Source organism: Furipterus horrens, unplaced genomic scaffold (genome assembly GCF_987537825.1).
Source record: "Furipterus horrens unplaced genomic scaffold, mFurHor1.1.pri manual_scaffold_6, whole genome shotgun sequence".
Classification (NCBI taxonomy): Eukaryota; Metazoa; Chordata; class Mammalia; order Chiroptera; family Furipteridae; genus Furipterus; species Furipterus horrens.
In genome coordinates, this window is record NW_028327176.1 from 45,176,794 (window position 1) to 45,198,877 (window position 22,084).

Below are 22,084 nucleotides of genomic sequence, written 5' to 3' on the forward strand. Positions count from 1 at the left end.
AACAATCTCTTCTTTATTTTTTAAATATCAGCTTCCTCTTCTGTCATAGTAAGTTAAAAAGAGGAAGAGACTTAGACGTTGAATGAAAACGTCGCTTTTCGGGGCGAAAAGCGCAAGCTGATCAGTGCTCCACAGGTTTTTCAAGATATGGTTCTGTATTTCAAAACCTTTGCAATTTCATTTGGAGAGCAAGAGACTTAACTCGGCTCCGAGCTGAAGGTTAATATCAACAGACTAAGAAACGCCTAACCTCCTTTCGAAGCACGGCCCCAGCAGGCAGCAGAGTAAGGAAGGACGTCTTCCCCTTACCACAGTTTGGTGACTCGTAAGGAAGTAAAGCAAAGGGCAACTTGCCCTCACCCAAAATGGCGGCCGGCGCTCTGCGCGACGACGCCTGCGCGGAGTAAGCGTTCTGTGACACTAATTCCCCTAGTGTCCTTCGCACACCCCAGCACTCGCCAGCGCCTGGCCCGACCTAGCCGACTGCGCCCGGAAGTGACGTTAGGCAGCAGCGGTTCCCCCGCTGCATGATGGGAGAGTGTGTGGAGTGGGCGGGGGGTCTCCGCGGAGGAGGAGGTGGAGGCGGCGGCGACGGCGGAAGAGGGCGGAGGGTAATGGGATGGGGGTTCCGCGGCAGCGCTGAAACTCCGGGTGGGCATCCATGGCGCTGCTTCGCTGACAGGGCTGTGTGTAGCTTGCCTTCCGCTCTCACCAGCTCCGCGTCGGAATAGCCGGTCCTTCCCGGGGGAGCCAGTTTCTCCCCGGCCCCCTGAGCCATGCCCGTCGCGGCCGCCCCAGACGAGCCAGGTAAGCGCCACCTCTCCTCTCCCCCGGCCACGCTTGCGGGGAAGAGGGTGAGGGGACCCTGCCCACCCGCCAGACTCTTGCCGAGGTTGGGGGCATCTGCCTGCTGCGGAGCCGGGGGCTGTGTGGAGCTGCCGGCTCTGCGGGCCTGCGGGCTCCGGGCTTGGGCTCTGCCCTCTTCCGCGGCGGGTGCGGGGAAACCGGCGGCGGTGCCCGAAGCGCACGGCTTCCTCCTTTCCACCCCAGGCACCTGCTGGGGAAGTACGAGCCGTTTTCACCTCCCCAGCCGCCGCCGGCTTGCCCTGCCCCTCCGCTTTCACCTGCCCGCAGCTCCGCGCCGGCCGTTCCCTCCCGGGAGCTGTTGAGAAGTTTGGGGCTTTGCTGGTGCTTCTTTCTGCCCCCTCCTCCTCCTCCTCTTCCTCCTCCTCCCTCGTGACAGGTGTAAACACTGCCTGCTTCGCCCAGGTTGGAGGCCTGCCGCGACCGGAGTGTGCTGCTTCCAGTGGTCTCTGAAGCAAGCGGATTTTGAATACTCCAACGGGCGAAGGAGACGACCCCAAAGCTCATGCATCCCTTCCAGAGAGGACCTTTTATGCTCCCTTCTTGCACTCCTCAAGGAACAGTCTGTCTCCTCTCCAGATTGCGTTCTAAAAGTTGGACCATTCTTTAAGCACCCAGGTGCTTATGCCTTGCTCGGGCTGGGGACAGAGTATAGGATAAACGGTGGTAGGGCCCTTTCTCCATTAGAAAAGTACTGAGTGTGGCTAGATTTTTCTGTGGCTGGTTAATTCAAATTGTAACTTAGTTTCCCACCGAATCTTCTGTTGGGGCCAGGGAAAGATCAATTCTTAACGCATACTTGTAAATCTTACTGGGGATAAATGAGTCAAGAGCAGTGGTTCCGTTTCAAACTTCTTTTAGGAGAAGAAAAGTAGAACTTCACTTTTGAACTTGAATCTTCCCTTTCATAGACTTCGTTCACGTACTTCCGATGGGGGGGGTGGGTTGGAAGGTCGGAACAGGAGACAATTTATTTCTTCATGTTACATTTAACTATTGCTTTCGGTTAAACTTTTAGACACAGATATTTGCTAAACTCTAGGTGGAACAAATGTTTTAAGACTCTTGTGTTGATAAAAATTATACAGTTGATGTGCATGTTATGCCCTTTGTTGGCCTACATATTCATTTTTGTAGTTATTTTTAACTCTTTGCAGGAGTACTCTATATGTTTAAACACAGTGTCTATGGTAGTTTTCTAAATTTTGTCCATGAATATATTTCACATGGATTAAAAGATCTTGTGTAAAGCATCTAGCCCAGTAAATAGTACCTGGTAAATGCCTCATTAGCTCAAATTCACCTGTTTATGTATTAGATATATTAATTTATCATCAAAGCATAAATATTTTTAAATCTTAAAAAGTCTCTCGAAAGAAATTGAATAGATTTCACGTAATATGTAGAGCATTACAGTTTTGATGTTTTCTGATTTTTTGACCTAAAGATTTATAAAAGTAATTCTACATCATAACAAAGATCATGGGTCCTTAATTGCATTAATAAGTTTTACAGAATCCAATTGCCTTTATGAAAATCATGTATCTAGATGAATCCTATTATAAAATATCATTTTAAATATTAATTTACAGCTGAAAACTTAATTCATAGAAGTAGTGAAATATCAAAAATGTTTTATTTTGTATTAAATCTAAAATACCTCCCTTAACAGTCTGAGAAGTCTTTGTATAGCATCACATTGATAGATTACTCTTTCTTCCTAACCCTACCCCCCAAAATTCCTAACAGTTATAAATTATGTAAATCAAACGTTTATATTCTAATTTGATGTTACCTACAACTTGTGAGTTAAAAATACTTTTTCCCCCCTCTATGCCTAGCACTTTAAACACCTCTTTAAGTTCCTAATGAACCTTTCCTGCCTAAACTTCCTAAGTATTTTCTGGTTTTCATGTAATTTTGAAGCTGACATTATCTGGATTATATATCATTTTGGTAGTTAATCTTTTCTCAATCCATATATATGCATATACTGGATATATACACATACATACAGTCACACGTCCTTTTGCAACTTTATGTAATTACTAACACTGGTATACACTACTTTGAATGAGTGAGATACTTTTCTAAATGATTTATATACAATACAGTATATTCACTCATTTAATCCTCACAATAACTCTGTAAGCTAGTAAGTGACATTATCCCCATTTTTTAGAGAGGAAACTGAGGCACAGAGATGTTATGTAACTTGCCTAAAGTGAAACAGCAGGTAAGTGACAGCCAGGCTATAATATGATGCCATTTATAAGGTTTTAACATATGCAAAAATATACAACATATATTCTGGGAATCGGGCTGTGTAGCAAAAGTATAAGAACATGCATGGAAATGATAAATGGCAAATTAGAATAAAAATTGTCTCTGGAGAACTAAAGAGGAATCAAGGATCTAGGAAGGGCCCATGTGTTTCCAGCCATACTTTACTGACTTTAAATCGGTAGCTGATTTGGTAGAAGATTTAAGATTCAACACTATAAGGTGGTTGATACTTGGTCATTCATTACATTTTTCTCCCCCTAAACTTTGTTGTCTGCTTGAAATCAATAAATTTAAAAATCATGTTTTTCATTTAAAAAGCTATGTAAAGTATCACTGTTATTTTTCAGCATAGTATATTTTAAAAGAGGACTAAGAAGGAATTGGTATTATTTTGTGTTGACTTTCTTTTAAAATAGAAGGGACCTCTAACTTAAAAGTATTTGAATTAAATATTGGCCTCTCCAGGTTCCTCTGTAGCAACTTCCCTTGCCTGGGCTCTCTTCTAATGCTGCCAACGCTCTCACTGGCCCTGTATCACACTCCTGGTTTCTATTTCTGGCCTTATTCTAGGGTAGGGACTCAGGTCTGGATTAGACCTATTCCCTGGGAGATGGAAAAGGTCTGAAACTAGATAGCAGGGAGATGGTAATCATTGCTCATTAGTTTGGGAAGAGTGAAAAGAGGGAAAATGGGAGATTTAAGACAGTCTTATTCCTCAGTCACCACCACTCCATTCAGAATAACTTAAGTAAACCTTGCAAAGATAAATTGTTAATAAATTAAAGGTAGTCTCTATGTTCAAAGCTTAATTTGCAAGCCTATTTTAGTGAATGGTTACCAGAGGAAAATCAAGTAGAAAATTAGAATAAATTCACATAGGTTCTGTTTATATAAATATTTACAATATGCCACAAACCATTTCAACTAAATATCTACTAACGCCATGGTATTCTCTACTTGTCATTCAAACAGCAGATACTTACTGAGCACTTGCTGTATATTAGTCTTTGTTTTACCAGGGGATACTGAAATATGCAATCAAGAGAAAAAATTAGCCCTCATAACGCTTCAGTTTCTTATATATGTATGTGCACATATGCAAGTCTGTGTATGTGCATAGTCAAATAAAATATAGACGGTGGATGATGTTAAGTATTATGGAGAAAAATAGAGGCATTTGGGGGAGATAGGTGAGTACAGACTTTTTGACTTTGAGTCAGGGTGGGAGATGGGTGGGACTTGCAGTTTTATATAAGATTGGGTCATAGAAGGCTTAAGACCTGAAGAAGGTGAAGAGAATAAAGGGGAGAGTGGTAGAAGTGTGCCTGTAATATTCAAGAAATTGCAAGCAGAAGAGTGGTAGGTGTGATCAGAAAGTTAGAGGGTGAGAGGGCATTGTTGTAGGGGCTTTGTAGACATTCCAGTGACTTAGACTTTTTACTCTGTGAGATGAGAAGCCATTGCAGGGTTTTTGAGTAGAGACATGACAACCTATGTTTTAAAAGGATCTGTTTAGCAAGAATGGGAAAGGGAAGATTCCATTAGGAGGTGGTTATAGTGATGCAGCTAAGAGATGACAGTGGCTTGAACCAAGATGGTGGTGGCAATAGAGGTGATGAGAAGTCATAGGATAGTTTTTTGAACTGGAACCTTTAATAATTTACCCATTGCTAAACTCAAAAAACTTACAGGTTTTACCTCTTGAAAATTCAAGGCTGTCAGCATGCTGCCTTGATTCCTAAGTATATCCTACATTCTAACCAAACTCTTTATTTTGTGACTTCTTGTTCCTTGACAGTTGTCACGTGCTTTATCTTTAGCGCCTGCTATTTCCTCTCAATTAAAATCCTTCCCATTTCAAATTCTTCCTTTTATGAAAGCTTTTTTTCCCTTCATTTCACCATTTTTCCTCTTCCCAATCAAGTGAGCTCTTTTTCTTAGAATCTTTATAGCCACATTTAGTTTATATGTTTATATTCTGCTTCACATTAATTGTTTTTACTGTTTTCTTGTATTGACCCTCCAATTGTTAGTTTTTTAAAGGTTGTGTTGTGACTCCTTTTACTCACTTCTACTCCTTATAGAACCTAGCAGTTTTATATGTAGTAAATGCTGAATAAATAGAGGATGTAAATATTTTTTAACTTTTAAAAATAATCTTTTAGGACAGAAGAATACAGGAGCATTGTCAAAAATAGAAAAGAAAAAAATCGTAATTCTACTACCCAGAGATACCCACTGTTAACAGTTTAGTACATATCTTTTCACACATATATATTTATATGTGTGCACTTTTTACCAAAAGAAAATCTTACTGTACAGACTGCTTTGTAGATTTTTGTATTTTTTAGCCAACTTGATTGCTCTTACTATAGGAAATTTTCATCTAAACTAATATTCAAGGCTATATTCAAATTCTTACCCAGCTGATCAAAAAATGTAATTTTACAGCTGATTTGCCAAAATTAGCATCCACTCCATATTATATTTTTATGGATATTAAGATTATGAAAGGATAATATACTTCTTATGAAGAATTTTGAAAATTTAAAGAAAACTAGTATGCCCCTTGATGGCAGTAGTTTATCTGTTTTAATGCCTGGCACAGAGTAGTACTTGATAAATATAAATTAATAGAAGACAGTTATCACTAGTCATCACACTACAAAGAGATAACTGTTTTCCTTTAGTTTTATTTTTTCCTCCCTATGGATATATGTCACTCATATATGTATCTATATATAACACAACATATATGTAGGGTTTCTGCATAGATTTTTCTTTTACTGTTAATTTGTGAGCATCCTTGTGTTATTAAATATTCTTTAAAACATGATTGTTAATGGCTGTGTAGAATGCCATCTGGTGAGTTTCAAGTTTTCTCTGTGATTTCCTACAGATTGTTCGGGTTTTTCCAGTTTTTACTATCATAGAAAAACGTCTTTGTGAACACGTTTGGGTGTTTATCTTTGACTTTGTCCTTGGTTATTTCCATAGGACCGAGTCTTAGAAGTGGAGTTACTAAATCAAAGGGCAAGCCAATTGCTTTCCAGGAAGTTCTAATAACATTGCTATCAGCCATGGTTGAGAGCAGTCATCTTCCTGTAATTTCAGGTGATCAGTATTGTGCAGTTTTTTCCTTTTTTCAAGAGAACAAATCATTTTATTTATTTACTTTTCAATTAAGTTTAAGTTCTTGATTACACAGATTCTGTGTCTGATAGCCTTAGCAGAAAGGTTGCTTCGGAATTTAGCATAAGCTACGTTTCCCCAGGTGACTCTAGTTTTGTTCGGTTTGCCACCAGGAATGTGTTGTTCTTTGCTTTGTACACATAAGCACATCTTTTGTCTAGATAGAATTCAGTTTCATCTTAAACATAAATGCTTTCAATTTTTAAGAAGAGCTGTGTGCTCCCTCTGGTTCCAGAGACCCTGGTTATAGCTGGCAGAAATGGCCTTGGACCACAGCCTTCCAGACATACTTGTTGTCCAGACATATTTGAAGTCCTGTTCCCAGCAGGCCTCCACAGGCTCCAAGATGGTGGGAAAAAAGTAAATATGCAGTTTCTAACTTGTTTACCTGAATTTTTAGTTTGGATTTAGGCTTTTCAGGAGTGTGGAATGTTTGCATCATTTAGATGAGATCAGGTGCATTCAGGGTGATATGACTGTAGACTGTTGGCATCATTTAATATTTTTTGAAGGGTTTAAATATGAGGGATGTCCTTGTTTGATGTGAGGTTAAAATTGCTTAATACCATGCTCTTTTAAAAATAACTGTGCTCTGTTAGCAAGCTATTTAAGAATATTATTTTTTAGAACTGTGTTGTCAGTAAAATAACCACTAGCCACATGTGGCTCTCGAAATAAAGTTGGTCCAAAGTAAGACATGTTTTAAGTATAAAATACATAACTAGTTTTTGAAAACTAATGTAAAATATGTAATATTTTTACATTGATTGCATGTTAAAATAATATATTTTTGATACTTGGGTTAAGTAAAATATAATTAAGTTCATCCGTTTCTTTTTTAATTGGCTACTGGGGAATTTAAAATTGTATATATATTGTGTTTAAAGTGGGCACTGCTCCTGTAGAGCATGACACTGACTTATCTTTGAAGAAGAAATATTAAGATTCATTTCACTATTCCAGAAAGTAGTAAGTAGCTTTTTAAAAATCCCTTTATTACATTTAAGCCTGTCGATAAGTTTTTCACACTATATATACACAGTTCACATAGTAATTTTTCAAATTATAAGTGTTTGATTACAAACTATGAGTTACTACAGTTCCTATGCTCTAAAAGAAATATATATAAGAGGACTTAGGGGGAGATGTTAGGAAACTTACCTGAGGAGTTGATCCCTCATCTAAGAATTGAAGGATATGTGGGAATGTTTTAGGCTGTGGCAATGTATGTGCCAAATCCCTCTGGCATAAAAGAATGTTAATGTCTCTGCCTTTGAAAAATTGAAAGAAGGTCTAGCTTAGAGCTTTGAAAACAATGGGAGAAGGGAGGAAGAGTGTGGCTAAACAGATGGAATTGGGCTTAATAGACTTTGTTAAAGATTTTTTTTAGATATAAGCATTTGACATGATCAGATTGACTTTTAGAAAGATACTTGGGTTGGGAATGATTAGATTACATTAATAATCAGTGAAACTAGATGATAATGGCTGCTTAGACCAGAGTGGCATCAAAAGAGGTACAAAGAGATATTTCAAAATTAAGGGATTTGTGAGATAAAAAATCATTCTTTAGAGATATTGGAGGGTGGGGAGTGCTTAAGTTTCTGGCTTTGTAACTGGATAGGTGGTAGGGCCACTCTGAGTTAGAGAGCCCTGGTAGAAGACCAGATGTGAAGAAGAGGAGCTTGAGCTCTTATTCTTAAGCTTAGGTTGAGATGTTAAGGAATTCAAGTGGAGAGGACTAGTCAAGAGGTGGTGAGTCTGGACTGAAGCTTAAGTGTGAGGGTTGGGCTGTAGGGGTTGGTCTGGGAGTCCTAGAATGTGGCAGTTAAAGCCTAAGGTGGATACGATTGTTTCATTAAGAGTTGGAAGAAGAGAGCCTGGATGAAACCTGAAGAGTTATACTGCTAATTTGAATGTGTTTAACACTTATGAGAAATTTTGTAAAACATATACCTCAAACCAAAAATCAATACCTTGATTATGGGGGAATACTAGATTCCTATGATCACATTAGATTTGATATTGAGCCATTAGCAATCAATAAGGAAAAATGGAGATAAAGAATTTGAAAGAAGAAAGTCAGAGTACCCCAATTTGCTTATAATGTGATGGTATAGTATACAAGTACCAAGAGCTTTCAGTTTTATAAGCAGTACCCCCAGTTAGAAAATAGAAGTAGAGGGACCTCATTTTACATGAGCAGGGGAAAAAACGGTATAATACCTAATGATAAATTTAACAACAAATGTAAAAACCCTACATTGCTAACAGGTTCAATTTTTATGTTAAATAAAATGAACGATTCGGGTAATAGAAGAGACCATTCATAAGTCACACCTTCTTATTCTTGAAATGTTAACTTGAAATACTTTTCAAAGAAAGATTTCTAAGAGTAGGCTTTTTAATATTTGCATATGTCTTAATGAGACCAGTTTTTTGAATGAATGAAATGAATGTTTCTGCCTCACCCACCCTCCCTAGTAGGTATTTTTGTTGTTTTATTCTTAGTCATTGCTTATGTTTTTGTAGTAGTCTGTTTTTGTTTTGCTGTGATTTATTATCTCCCATCTTGTTTATTAGGTGGATGAAGAAATGTTGGCATGGAATATTTGCAGATAAAATGCTTCTGCAGTGATGTTCAAAATGTGAAGCATTGACTTATTTTCTTAAGGCTTTTGTTCTTAGTAGCTACTTATAAAAAGTAGTGAATGAACCTATGGTTAAGAGATCATGTAACTTTTTACACCGAATGTTTATAATAGTATGTTTATTCCTAAAGAAAACAATTCATATCAAGCGTTACAGGTATCAAATTTAAATTTTCTCTTACCTGAAGCCAAAACAGAGTGCTTGAATATTCACTACTTTTTATCATTTTTTCTCACTCCTTTTTTATATATTTCAGACTATTTCCCCTACATCGTACTGAGCCAACAACTGATAGTTCTCTGTCTCTTTAGGTTTCAGAAGTTTACTTGAAGCACAGTGCAAATGTTACACCTAAATAAAAAGTGCAGATTTTAATCGATTACTAGTGACCTTGGTTTCTGGAAGTGGAGAAATTTCTGTTGTTCACACTAATTTCTTAATGTTCAACTACAAGTGAAATTGTGATTAATTTTATAAATGTGTTTTGTTTTTGCAAGAATGGTATAACACTTAAATTATATACATAATTATACGTTTCAAGGATTATTTCAGTAATTTAAATTTGACCCTTTATGGAAATTTTCCAAATTTCATTTTTAAGAAAAGTATTGAAGATTTAGTGAACTTTTTGTATTTAAAATCTTAAGAGTGGTAGTCTTAAGAGTGTTAGTGATAGTCTCAGGTAAATGTGTATGACAGAACTTTAAGAAATTTGTATAAATATTTGTAAGGGAAAAGTTTTTAAAAGAAAAAGTGCTATTTCGTTGATTTACCTTTCTCAGTGAGTTCAGCAGTGAAGTTTAGAGACATTTTGTCATCCCCAGAATTATAAAGTCCAGTAATATTCTTATCTTCTAGAAGCTTAACACAGTGGTTCTCAGCCTTTGCTAAACATCAGAACCATCTTTGAAACTTTTTTTAAAATACAGATATTAAGATACATATTTAAAATGCACCTGTTCTATTTTTAAAAAATTAACACAAATCTAAGATTGAGAAGCATTGGTTTATTATGATCTACTGGGGAGACAAACATGGAAACAAGTTTGATTCACTTTGTTAAATTTAATAAAAGAGGGTAGATATAAAGAAGAATGCTTAATTCAGACAGGCAAGCTGACATAATGAAAAGAACTCAGGCTTTAATGTTAAAGCCCTACTTTCCAAACCTACTCTTTGTGGGTCCTTAAACCGATTACTTCTCCTCACTGAACCTGTTCCTTCATCTGTAAAATGGATGGTTGGGATTAAATTGGAAAATGTATGAATAAGCACCTTGCATGATACCTATCACCTGGTGACTTGATAAATATTGGTGTTCTCACTTCACAGAAAACTTCCTGCCTAAATAAGGTTTTAAAGGCTTAGTATATGGCTTCTCTGGACAGATAAGAATAGGAAATTACGGGGGAAAAAAGGCATATGTGACAGTTTGGAGGTAGCATGGTGCCAATGGAGGAACTAGGTAGGGGGTACTTTTGTCTGGCTGGAGCAAAGAGGGAGTATCTTAGTGGTTTTGGCTAAGATAAGGAGTTCAAAGTGGATTGCAGTAATCCTGGCCAAAAATAATGAGGCCCTGAAATAAGGTATGGGTTGTGGGATGTTAAAACAAATATAGTCAAAAGATGTTAAGGATTTAATTTATAGTTGATTTAAGTTGGGGGAGGAAAAGGAAAGGGGGAGTAGTGAAAGGTAACAGATTTCTGGACTGAAAATTTACAATATTGTATAGAAACAAAGTGGTTTTGACTTATTTTTTGAATAGGGGTTAACTTCAGTTTGGAAGATGTCTTCGGGACATTCAGGTAAAGATATTCAAAAAGGCTTTTGGGTGGGCAGATCTGGAGTTCAGGCAGTCCACAGATGGAGGTTAGGGCATTATGTGCATATAAAAACAAAAGCTGGATGACCTCTCAGGGATTAGGATATAGGGAGGCCATGGCCTGGGAAACGCTGACATTTATGAGCAGACAGAAGCAGCAGATCCACTGAAGGAGGAGAAAGAATATCATAGGTAGGAGGAGAATTAAGAGAGAATGCCTCTTAGAAATGCTTTTTTCACTTAAAAGTGTATTTTAGACACTTTTACCTATTAGTCATATAGTTTTATCTTTTTTTTAATGGCTGCACTTTTTATTTACCCTGTTCCTTACTCATAGATATTTAAGTTGTTTTCAGTTGCTTTTTAAAAAACAAATAATGCAGAAGTTAATAATTTTGTGGAAGTATCTTTTCATGCTTGTATGAGTGCATCTTTAAGATATATTCTTGGAGATGAAATAGCTTAAAGGAATGTGCATTAAAATTTTGATATATTACTAAATTTCCTAGAGTATGTTATGTTAACTGTATACTCCCACAAATAGTATCTTTATTTTTATCTTTGAAGTGGCTTGCTTCCTCGAATGAGGTTAGTGGAATTTGAAAAATAAATATTATTTTTTATTTATTATTTTTATGCAAAATTCTATAAAGAGAAAACACTTTCATTTTATCAAGTTATTTGTTTCATTTAAATAATGTAATTTAAGAATGCACTTTTTCCTTATAAGCATCAGATCAAGGTGGAGTTCTTTGTACTAGAAGAAGCTCTGTCTTGTGCTGGAAGTAATAATTGGATTTAGAGGAAGTGGATCAGAAGGAAGAGAATGATAGCATTATTGTGAGCTGGATTAAACCTAGAACAGAATTGATGCATGCAAACAGTTCTTGCTATTGTTATAGACAGACTGATGTGACCAATACAATTTCTGTGCTAAGAGTTTTTACATAAATATTTTGAAATTTTTTTCTTCTTGTAGCAAACTTCAAGCAATTGCTAGTCTTGTAAAACTGATCATTAGAGACTTGATGGCTTAGAAAATACCCAAAGTAGAAATACCGCAAAAGTTTTAAGTTGCCAAAATTATACTACTTACATAATTGAATGGTAAAATATGTCACAGCTTTTTTGCTGTTTGAATTACTTACATGACATTGTTTGCAACACCTATATGGAAAAACCACTGCCTTTCCCTAACCTCAGTGATACTAATAGTATTTGTGGGTAAATCGACTGTTAGTCTTAGTCATTCCCTAAACTCATTAGTGTCCCTTTTGTCAGGCTCTCTTTAAAATTTATTTATTTATTTATCTATCTATCTATCTATCTATCTATTTATTTATTTATTTAACTTTGGGTTGTGCCCTGTTTCTGGTTTGTGAAATCAATTTGGGGGATCATGACTAACTTTTAAGATAAAATAAAATAGAACTAAAAATGTCAAGCGTACATAGAGAGTAAGGGTAAAAAAAAGTCTGATGAAACTTTTTCTTTTAAATTCATGTATGTATGTATTGGGTAATCATGCAAAATGTATTTCTTTGGTGGGTTATGGGGGTAAAGTTTGAAAAAATTCTGTTCATAGGACAAGCTAATTCTCAAATAATTTCTAACAAAAGGTATAATGGTGCATTACAAATAATAAATATTACCTGTTTTCTTTTTACCCTTTAGCCTTTCTACTCTCAGGGGAAAGTAAAACTTTAAACCAAGCAATAACACCATTAAAAGGTCAACCAGCTAGAAATCTGTTTGCTGTGGGAATTCCTTTCATAGTTTTCATGAAGTTGCTGGTACAGGTATATGCTAATCATGAGCACTATTTTGGAATGTGTTTACATTTGATTTTTCAACTATACAAAGCTTTCGTTTTATGATAAATCACCCCAAGAATGTTACTATATGTTGTTATGTATGGATAATTTATGACTATTTTTAAGCTTGATTCCGTTCTGGTTTTCTTCTCTTGCTTCGCATGTCTCTAGGTCATTTTTTCCCCCTCAGTTGGTAGGTGGTCAAGAAACAAAGTAAAACTAATAGCACTTAGCAAAGACATATTAGTTTATGAGATAAATCGGCTACATAGGTCATATTTTCAGGCCAAATTTGTAAGTTTTAGATTATCTTAAGGCATTGTCTGCTTCCTTCCTCATTAGCCCAGATAATTGAATTCTAACTGCATTTGGTTGTAGTTTTATAATTTTCAGTAGATGTTTTCTTCTCTAAAAGGTAAGTTCTCATGGTAGGCATTTGTGATACAGAGATTAGCACTGGCAGAGGAAGAGCAGCTGCCGAGGTGTAAATATTTTAGTTACAGACTAGAGTGGTGTTTTTTAGTTATTTATGAACGTCCATGAAGTCGGTGTTCCTGTTTTTGTTTTTATTTTTCCCAAAATTCCCTGGGATCTTGAGGTTTAACTCATCAGTCTTGACCAGAATGCTAATTTAAAACTTCACAGCAAGAAATTTCTTTCAAAGCATGTCAGCTATTCATGTCGGCTGATTGAAAAATCTGTGGGAAAATTTACATGAAGTACTAAAGAAAGTTGCTGGAAGCATAGAATAGAGCAAGGGAAATAAGATGGAGTATCCAGAGTAGCATCATACTCTAGTGACACCAGCTGACACCTCTACTTATGCTGAGAAACTACCTCACATCAAAGCAGATATTCATGTTAGCTGGTCTGTTACAAATACATGAACAAATTTTTGTCCTTAAGCTGCTTTTCCTTCCTGACTTAGACGTGTGTACTACCCCTCTCAATATATTCTTTCTTCAGACACATTGCAACAAATGATTGGACTTGCTTTCATGTGTCACATTTCAGGCCAGCCTCTCTTAGATTGAATTTAGATATTTCCTAACTTATTTGGTGGAGCACTAGGAGACCAGAGCCAGGGTTATAGAAATATGGAGTGTGTGTCTGTGTATGTGGTGGGGGGAGTGGGGGAGTGGGGGAGGTGGAGGAGGCAGCTCAAGAGAAACTAGTGGAATAAATGCCCAAGAACAATAATACAGTAATGTATTCAGCTCGTACTATGAGCCAGGCCCTGAGGATGCATGTTCAACAACAGAGACCTATTTCCGCACAACATTGCTAGTCTTTTGAGGTCAAGTAAAGTAACTCTTATAAGAGCAGTTTCAGTGGAGTGGTAGTGTGGAAGCCAGATTGTGCTGGGCTGAGAAGTGGGAGGTTAGGAATAGAGATAGTGAACAGACAGGTCCCTTCAAGAAGGCTGGTGGTAAGCGGGAGGGGAGCTAGAAGGGCACAGAAGGAAGGGGTTTGTTTTGTTTTGTTTTGATCTGATTTGTATAGGCTGATGAGAAAGCATCAGTAGTAATGGAAAAATTTAAAGAGCACCCTGAGCAAGCAGTTAAGAAAATAAACTCAATGCCCAGAGGTTATCTCTAGACATATTGTGAATGTAAGCAAGATTTTAGTAAAGGGGCATGAAATTGAACTAGTTCCTGCTTTTAGATTATAAAGTTTCTGGACTGTTAGGATGGAAATTTGAGTGGCTAATTCATTCTGTAATTGTACAATAAGAGCAGAGAGTACTGGGGGGGTAAACCTGTTTTCCAAGGGCTAATGCATCCTTTCTCATTGCTGCCTCTGTTGTTGCCTTTATTATCAGCAGTTATCCAGTGTGATTTTTTTGATTGCAGTTATAAGTGCCTTTGGGAAAAATAGGTAGTAAACTCTCAAATGTGGTCAGTTGATTGGACAAGTTAAGGTAAAACAATTACTAATGTTTTTATTTTGTTTAATTTTTACTGTGAAACTATGCAAACATAAGTAAAATGGCTTATGGATTTGTATAGAAGGCTAAAATATACAGTAAAAAAAATGCTCTTTCTTAGCAATTTTGTAAAACTAGCTCCTATAAAATGATAACTCATTGCAATTTAGCAACATTCATTGAAGAGTGAATGTGTGTTGCTCTTCATGTTGTTATTTACATTATGTGCATGATATTAGTATTTCTGTGAGTCATCCTTATTGACATCAAAACCAGAAAGACAAAGACTTTGGTTGTCACTTTTGGTAGTCTGGCCTTTTAAGGCTGATCAGTGTAGGTATAAAGATATTTTGCTGCTTATTTTCATTGTTTACCACATTTTTACTACTATGTACATTAATATTGAAACGAGATTCACTTCCTGGCATTTTTGTTGTTTATACGTTCTTCATCGCCGGTAAATACCTTATTGTCTCCTTTAAGTTTTTTGGAAGTTTTAAAAACCTTTTTCTGAAAAACTCAGAAATCTTTTAGAAAAAACCATTTTCTAACATTTGCTGTCAATTATATCAGGAGTTAATGCAGTAAGACATTTTTCAGATATTTTATTAGCTTGTGACTGAGCCACCACTTACTAGTTATATTACTATGAGGGATCATTTAACCTCTTTAAGCTTTTATTAATACATCTGTAAAATGATAGTAAGTCTTACCTCATAGTGTAGTGTGAGGACTAAATGAGGAAATTAATAATTAATGAGTGCTTTTCATAAGGTATCTATACATAGTAAGCACTGAATACATATTGATATTGGTGTAAGCAGAGAATGAAAGCATATGGAATATACTTTTTTAACATGTTTTAAATAATACTGATATTATTATGCACTTGAGGACATAGTGATATACTGATAAAATTGATATCTCTGATGTCTTGGGTTTTTGTTTTTGAATTGACAAATTCAAAGGAATTATGAGATCTCTTAAAAATATTTAGCTGTGCGATTGTGGAAGTTTTATTAAGTAGCCTTAAAGTTTGCAGCATATGTTGAAGTCGGGGAGGATGGTCATCCTGGCAACAAACAATAAAACCTTTCTCATTTGTTACTAAAAAACATCTATTTTTAGGGCTTCTCTGTTTTGTCAGCCACCATTGAGCTAATATGTTGAGGACAAAGCACTGAAAAAGAGAAAATTAAAAAGATCATTTTTGTAGGTTTAAATTGCAGGGGCATGAAAATGTCTTCACTATGGTTCAGTCATCTCTAGATGTATTGAAAACCAAAAAGTTAATTAAAATCCAAACCTTCATATGGCTCAGAAGAAGGGCTCTTCTGTTTCTTTATGACAAGATGACCCTTTTAAAAATGTGTTTGTTTTTATTGAATTTATTGGGGTGACATTGGTTAATAAAATTATATAGGTTTCAAGTGTACAATTCTATAATACAAGATGACTTAAGCAGGAATGTAAGCTGGGAAGATTCATTTACAGTACATTTTGATAGTATCTTAAAACTCTCATGAGGATATTACAATGAAGATTTTAGTAATATGAACTAATGCAAAAGCAGGGAACATTTGTAATGCAAATTGATGTTGTTAATTTCTTATGTAACATTTTCACTAATTTTTCTAAAGAAAATAGATTTTTTTCTTCACTCACCCAGATTTAACAAGTAATTTTTTTGATCCATTAAATAAACCGTGCTCTTATAGTTTGTTATTATTTACTTCAGTAGCATAAGTAACTTTAGATACAGTTATTTGTCTCTCTTTTTTTTTTTTTTTTTTACCATCACCCTTCCTGTTTGGGTTCTCCACACCTACCCACTCCACATTCCAGTTCCTATAAAAATAAGTTTGGAGTGAGTGGTCCTCGGAAGAGCTAGATTGTATAATCTAGGTGTGCTTATCTGGCCTTGATGTACACATGAATGCTGTTGGTGCCTGTAAAAAAAATGGGAGTTCCTGTGGTGAGTTTTTAGCTTGTCTGGAAGGAACTCTTTATTCAGTGTTTGATTCTGGGGAATTCCTAGAGGGCCTTCCTCTAAGTCTTAGAGAAATATGTAGAATCCTTTCCATCTCAAACAGGCACCTTCTTAGAAGTCTTTATTCTTAATGGTCTTTCCTTTATCTGGATAGTACCTACAGTCAGATTACTTCAAGGTACTGGTGACAACTTCTGTGTTGCATTATCCTGTTCCACTTTAAAACTTCCATCTTTTAACCCACTGGTCGTCCATGGAGTTGGTTCAGGTGTTGTGGTCTCAGTGCTTTAATCTTAGGTGTTGTTTCCTATTTTCTAGGGATTGGTTATAAAAATCAGCAATACAGTCAACTTCATGTATCTTTAGTATTGTTAGTAATATTTTTCTTAAGTGACCTTTTAAAATATATTCAGAGTCATGTGAATGTTTGTGCCAACAAAGCAAACATTGGCTTAAATTTTGTTAAGGGTAGATTCTGATTTGAGCCATAGATGTGGTGAAAGTTAAAATGAGATGGTAAGTCGATAACTTACTGAGTACACAAAATGTACCACGTACTGAAGGTCTGTTTTCTGTAATTCTCACAACAGCATTGAAAGGTAGGAACTGCTAGCCCCTTTTTATAGATAAGAAACTGAAGCTTAGAGAGGGCAAACTCAGAAAGTAAATGAGGAAACTGGAATCTGAACCTAGGATCCATTTTACTCCAAGTCCAAGATCTTTTCCCCATAACATGCTACCTACCACTTGAGACATACAAGGTCTGTCTGGAACGAAGTCCAGCCATTGTTAATATAATGAGAATAGTTTACACAACATCAGTGTAACCAGGCAGCCAAGGAGAGTGGACTGGAATGCACATGTATGACCAATGATGACTTCTCTGTACTAGTCAGTGGAGGCAGTAGGCACTGTTGAGTGAGCATGTTGTACTATGTGGCCATTGCATTCAAAATAACTGAGCGGGTAGGACAACGAATCTGCATCAAATTTTGCATTAAGCCTAAATGTTCCTCTGCTGAAATTATTTCGATGGTTCAGAAGGCTGCAGCTATGGGCAACAGGTGATTGGCAGCTTCATCACAACAACATGCCCGCCTGTGCATCATCTTTTTCATCTTTTGCAGGGTTTTTTGTCAAAAAATCAAATCACCCAGGTGACTCAGCCCCACTACATCCCAGTTTTGGTGCCCTGCAACTTCTGGCTTTTCCCAAAAGTAAAATCACCTTTGAAAGGGAGAGATTTCAGACCTTCAATGAGATTCGGGAAAATACGACAAGACAGGGCAGCTGATGGCGATTGGGAGAATTGTGTGAGGTCCCAAGGTGCCTATTTTGGAGAGGACTGAGGCATCATTGTCCTATGAACAATGTTTCTTGTATAATATCTTGTATCCTCTTCAATAAATGTCTCTATTTTTCATATTACATAGCTGGATACCTTCCAGACAGACCTTGTATTGCCCTAAAACCCAGAATAAAGCAAGGTATAAATAAGTTTTTTAAAAAGAGTGGTATATTTATAACTATGGTCATATATCCACATTTATTTGTAATGTAGTTGCTGTTTTAAGTATGTTGATTTTTCTGAGGAATAGTTTTTGTTTCTTCTTGATGCGAAACCATACACAGCAAAACACACAACTCTTTTAAGTGTACAGTGGGATGAATTTTTACACATATTTGTTCCTGTGTAACTGTAGCCCAGATCAAAGATACAGTATTAGCATCCAGTAGGCTCTTTTTTATCCTCTTCCAGTCAGTATTCAACCCCCTACAAGTAACTGCTATTCTGAATTAAAGAGTTTGTATAGTATAGCCAGATTGCTTTCTGAAAGGCGTACCCACCAGCAGTGTGTGTGTGCAAATGTCCATTCTCCATACTTGCACTAACAATCAGAGTATTTTTAAATAATAAGAACTTCATAATTACAGAGAAACTATTAGAGGTCAAATTACCCTGTATGCTAAACATTAGAAGTAGTTATCAGGACTCTGAACAAAGGAAGAAAATAGGGTCCATATATACATACATTTTTACTGTTATATATATATATATTTTTTAATGTTTTTTTTCCTATATAAATCAGCACAAAAGAAGTTATCTCAGAACTAAAGCAGTTATTTTCTTCTTTATGATGCAGATTTCTTAAGGAAGACCATTTAAAGTAGATATATTACAATATGGCCTTTTACGTTTCTCATGACTTGCTAACATTTCTTTCAAGTAACTCTCAGTGACTGACCAGTCATTGACCTCAAAGATCCTTTTCAGAATTCTGAAGCCATTTTCTACTAACCAGCTCTATGACTTTTGGGAAAGTTTATCATCCGTTGGCCCCATTTTCCTCACCTCCAAGTTAAGTTAATATTGTTTCTAAGGCATCTTCTTTCTAAAACTGTAAGATCATGTGAAATTTTACTCAAGAGAGTTGGAAGAAGTTGATATTTTTTAGTTTGCAAAACTGGTTGAATTTTATAGTAAGCATTTCCCTCTTGTATCTGACTGGCAACTGTAAATTGCAGGAAGTAGCCATTCATTGTTTATAGGCTAATTTTATTCTAGGACTTTGGTTGTTAATTCTCCCTTTGCTTTTAATGTTTGTCTGTGGCACTTTTGACAGTTTAATTCAGAGGAACAGAATAACCCAAACATATATTGCACTTAAGAATTAAGTGTATTAAAAAAAGAGACATGATAAACTAAAGGATTGGGAAGGATTATTCAATAAATGGGATTATAATAATTGCTTGACTAGGGAAAAAATTTACTTAGACTTTTGCTTTAAATCGTACACTAAAATGTTATAGACAGATTAAAAATTAAATGTTAAAAATACACTCCAAAAGTAGAAAAAAGTGATACTATTTATTAAATCTTAAACTTCTATGATAGCAAAAAAATGAAGAAAATTATTGTTAGAACATGGGGATTGCTAGAATGCCCACCTAGACTTTTGACATATGCAAATAAACAATATGCAAATGACCATGTCCTAGCCCCTCCCACAGGAAATGCTAATAGCTTAGCTTCTTCCCAGAGGGAAATGTTAATAGACCTAGCCCAATATGTTAACTAACCTGGTGGGGGAAAAGCAAAAAGATGTGAATGACCTATCAAAAAAGTGTTGATAAGTCGGCGGCGGCGGCGGCAGCCATCCGTCGTCTCGAGAGACAATGGTGTAGCTTCTTAAGAGTCTATCTGCACCGCCGAGAATGGTTGTGCAGTCCGACTCGGGAGTGACACGGTATCTGTCTCCTCCCGTGTTGAATCGACATCTTGCGATGACGCTGGAGTGTCCTCTCCAGTGAAGCTGAAGCTACAGAGCCTGGGCAGGGTGATATGGAGGGTCTGCTGTTGCCCATGCAGCAGACCCCCCCTCTCTTCGCAGCTGAAGGGTCCAAGGGAAAGACGGAGTCAATACAGCTTGGCTTCAGGTGCGTCGCAGGAGTTGCCGGTGTTGACTACAACGTCAAACCGCCTTAGGGACTCCGGCTCCGGATTTTCTGTCGGGGTTTACTCCCTTAGCCTTTCCCCTGAAGAGGTATGCCGCAAGGCAGCGGAGGTTTTTTGGAGTCAGAGTTTTCCTTCTCTGATGTGCCCTGACTGGAAGATCGAACCAGCGACACTTAGCTCGCAGGCCGACGCTCAATCCACTGAGCCAAACCAGCCAGGGTTGATAAGTAAACTCACACTAACCAAATGTGTTCGGCAAGTTTAAAAAAGGTGCCTGGAGAAACTCAGGCAGGCGATTCCTGTGGGCCATGTGGGTGATGGGGAATCTCCACTGCCCCTTTCCCCTTTCCTCTTCCCCCTTCCCTTTGGTCCTATGGGCCCTCGAGTTGGTCCAGGAGTGTCCTCTTTTCCTCCACCCCTCTTTCCCCTTTTCCCTCAATAAACCTGTTGTCTAATCCTAAAGTCTCTGGGTGATTTCTCAGAGCAAGGCTACCTGCCAATTATGAATGAGAAGATCAATTTGGTTTGACCCTTAAAAATTAATTTGGAAAAACAACTTGGCAGTTTCTTACAGAACTAAACATACATACTATATCCCAGCATTCACAATTATGGGTACTTATGTTAGAGAAATGAAAACTCATATTCTCATAATAGTCTGTACATAAATGTTCCTAGCAGCTTTATTTGTAATTGTAAAATACAGGAAACAACCAAAATGTCCTTAATGGAGTGAATGGAGAAACAAAACTGGTATATCTATACAATACAATGCTCCTTGGCAATAAAAAGGAATGAACTATTGATACATGCAACAACATGGATAAATCTCAAGGGCATTAAGCTGAGTGGAAAGAGACAACTTCAGAGGGTTACATGTTGTATAATTCCATTAATATAACACCCTTTAAGTAGCAAAATTATAGTGATGGAGAACAGATGAGTGGTTGCCAAGAGTTCAGGGTGTAGGGAGGGATGTGACTATTAAGGGGAAACACAAGGGACTTGATATTGATGAATATTAAACTATTTTTGAAACAGTTCTTATCCCAATTGTAGTGATGGTTACTTTCTAATCTATATATGTGATAAATATCCTAGAACTACACACTAAGAAAAAAACTGGTGAAATCTAAACAAGGTCTGGAGCAGAGTTATTAGTGTTGTAGTGATGTCAGTTTCCTGTTTAGTCATGTACTGTCATTATTTACCATATTGGGAAAACTGAGTGGAAAATATACAATAACTATTTCAACTTATGTGTATCCTAGATTATTTCAAAATTGAAAGTTATAAAAAATTAAACTGTGGTACAGGCAGACAGTGGAATATTCAGTGCTTAAAAGAAATGAGCTATCAAGCCATGAAAAAAACATGGAGGAACCTTGGAGGCATATTGCTAAGTGAAAGAAGGAACCATATAGTATGTACAGGCTACCTATGTACTATATGTTTCCAACTATATGACATTCTGGAAAAGACAAAACTATAGAGACAGGAAAAAGATCAGTGGCTGCCAGGAGCAGGGGAGAGGAGAGATGAATAGGTGGAACAGAGAAGATTTTTAGAGCAGTGAAATTTCTCTGTATGAAACTATAATGGTGGACACATGTCCTTATACATTATTCCAAACCCAAGAGTGGACCCTAATACAAGCTATGAACTTTGGGTAAAAATCATGTGTTGATGTAGGTTCATCAATTGTAACAAATACACTACTCTGGTGGAAGATATTCATAATAGAGAAGGCTGTGCATATGGGAAATCTCTGTACCTTCTGCTCTTTTGCTATGAACCTAAAACTATTAAAAAATAAAGTCTATTAAAATAAGACCAAAATCAACCTGAGTTAGATAGAAATATTGAAAAGCAAAGTGAGGAAAATATTTGCAGCAATTATTAGAGATAAAATATTCATGTCTTTTATTTATAAAGAAGTCATACAAACTCATAAGGCAAGCCCCAAGTGAACTGGGAAGAGGGCTTAAGAGAAGAAGCACATGCCCCCAAAGAGAATTTTGTAGGTAACATTTTTGTAAGTGTTTATTTGACATTTTCTGGAATCCCCAAATTTAGTGAC

General features: G+C 36.7%; 1 protein-coding gene across 3 annotated transcripts in view; it reads left to right on the forward strand.

Annotated features, from left to right (window-relative positions):
- Positions 1-557: 557 nt before the first annotated feature.
- AFTPH (aftiphilin) overlaps positions 558-22,084 on the forward strand; it is a 62,978-nt gene continuing 41,451 nt past the window's right edge. For 2 of the 3 annotated variants that reach the window (XM_090281393.1, XM_090281394.1), the window contains exon 1: positions 566-807. The gene's annotated coding sequence lies outside the window, so the exon portion shown is untranslated. Of the gene's footprint in view, positions 808-22,084 lie in introns of all 3 variants that reach the window. The other variant, XM_090281395.1, reaches the window with a different exon arrangement.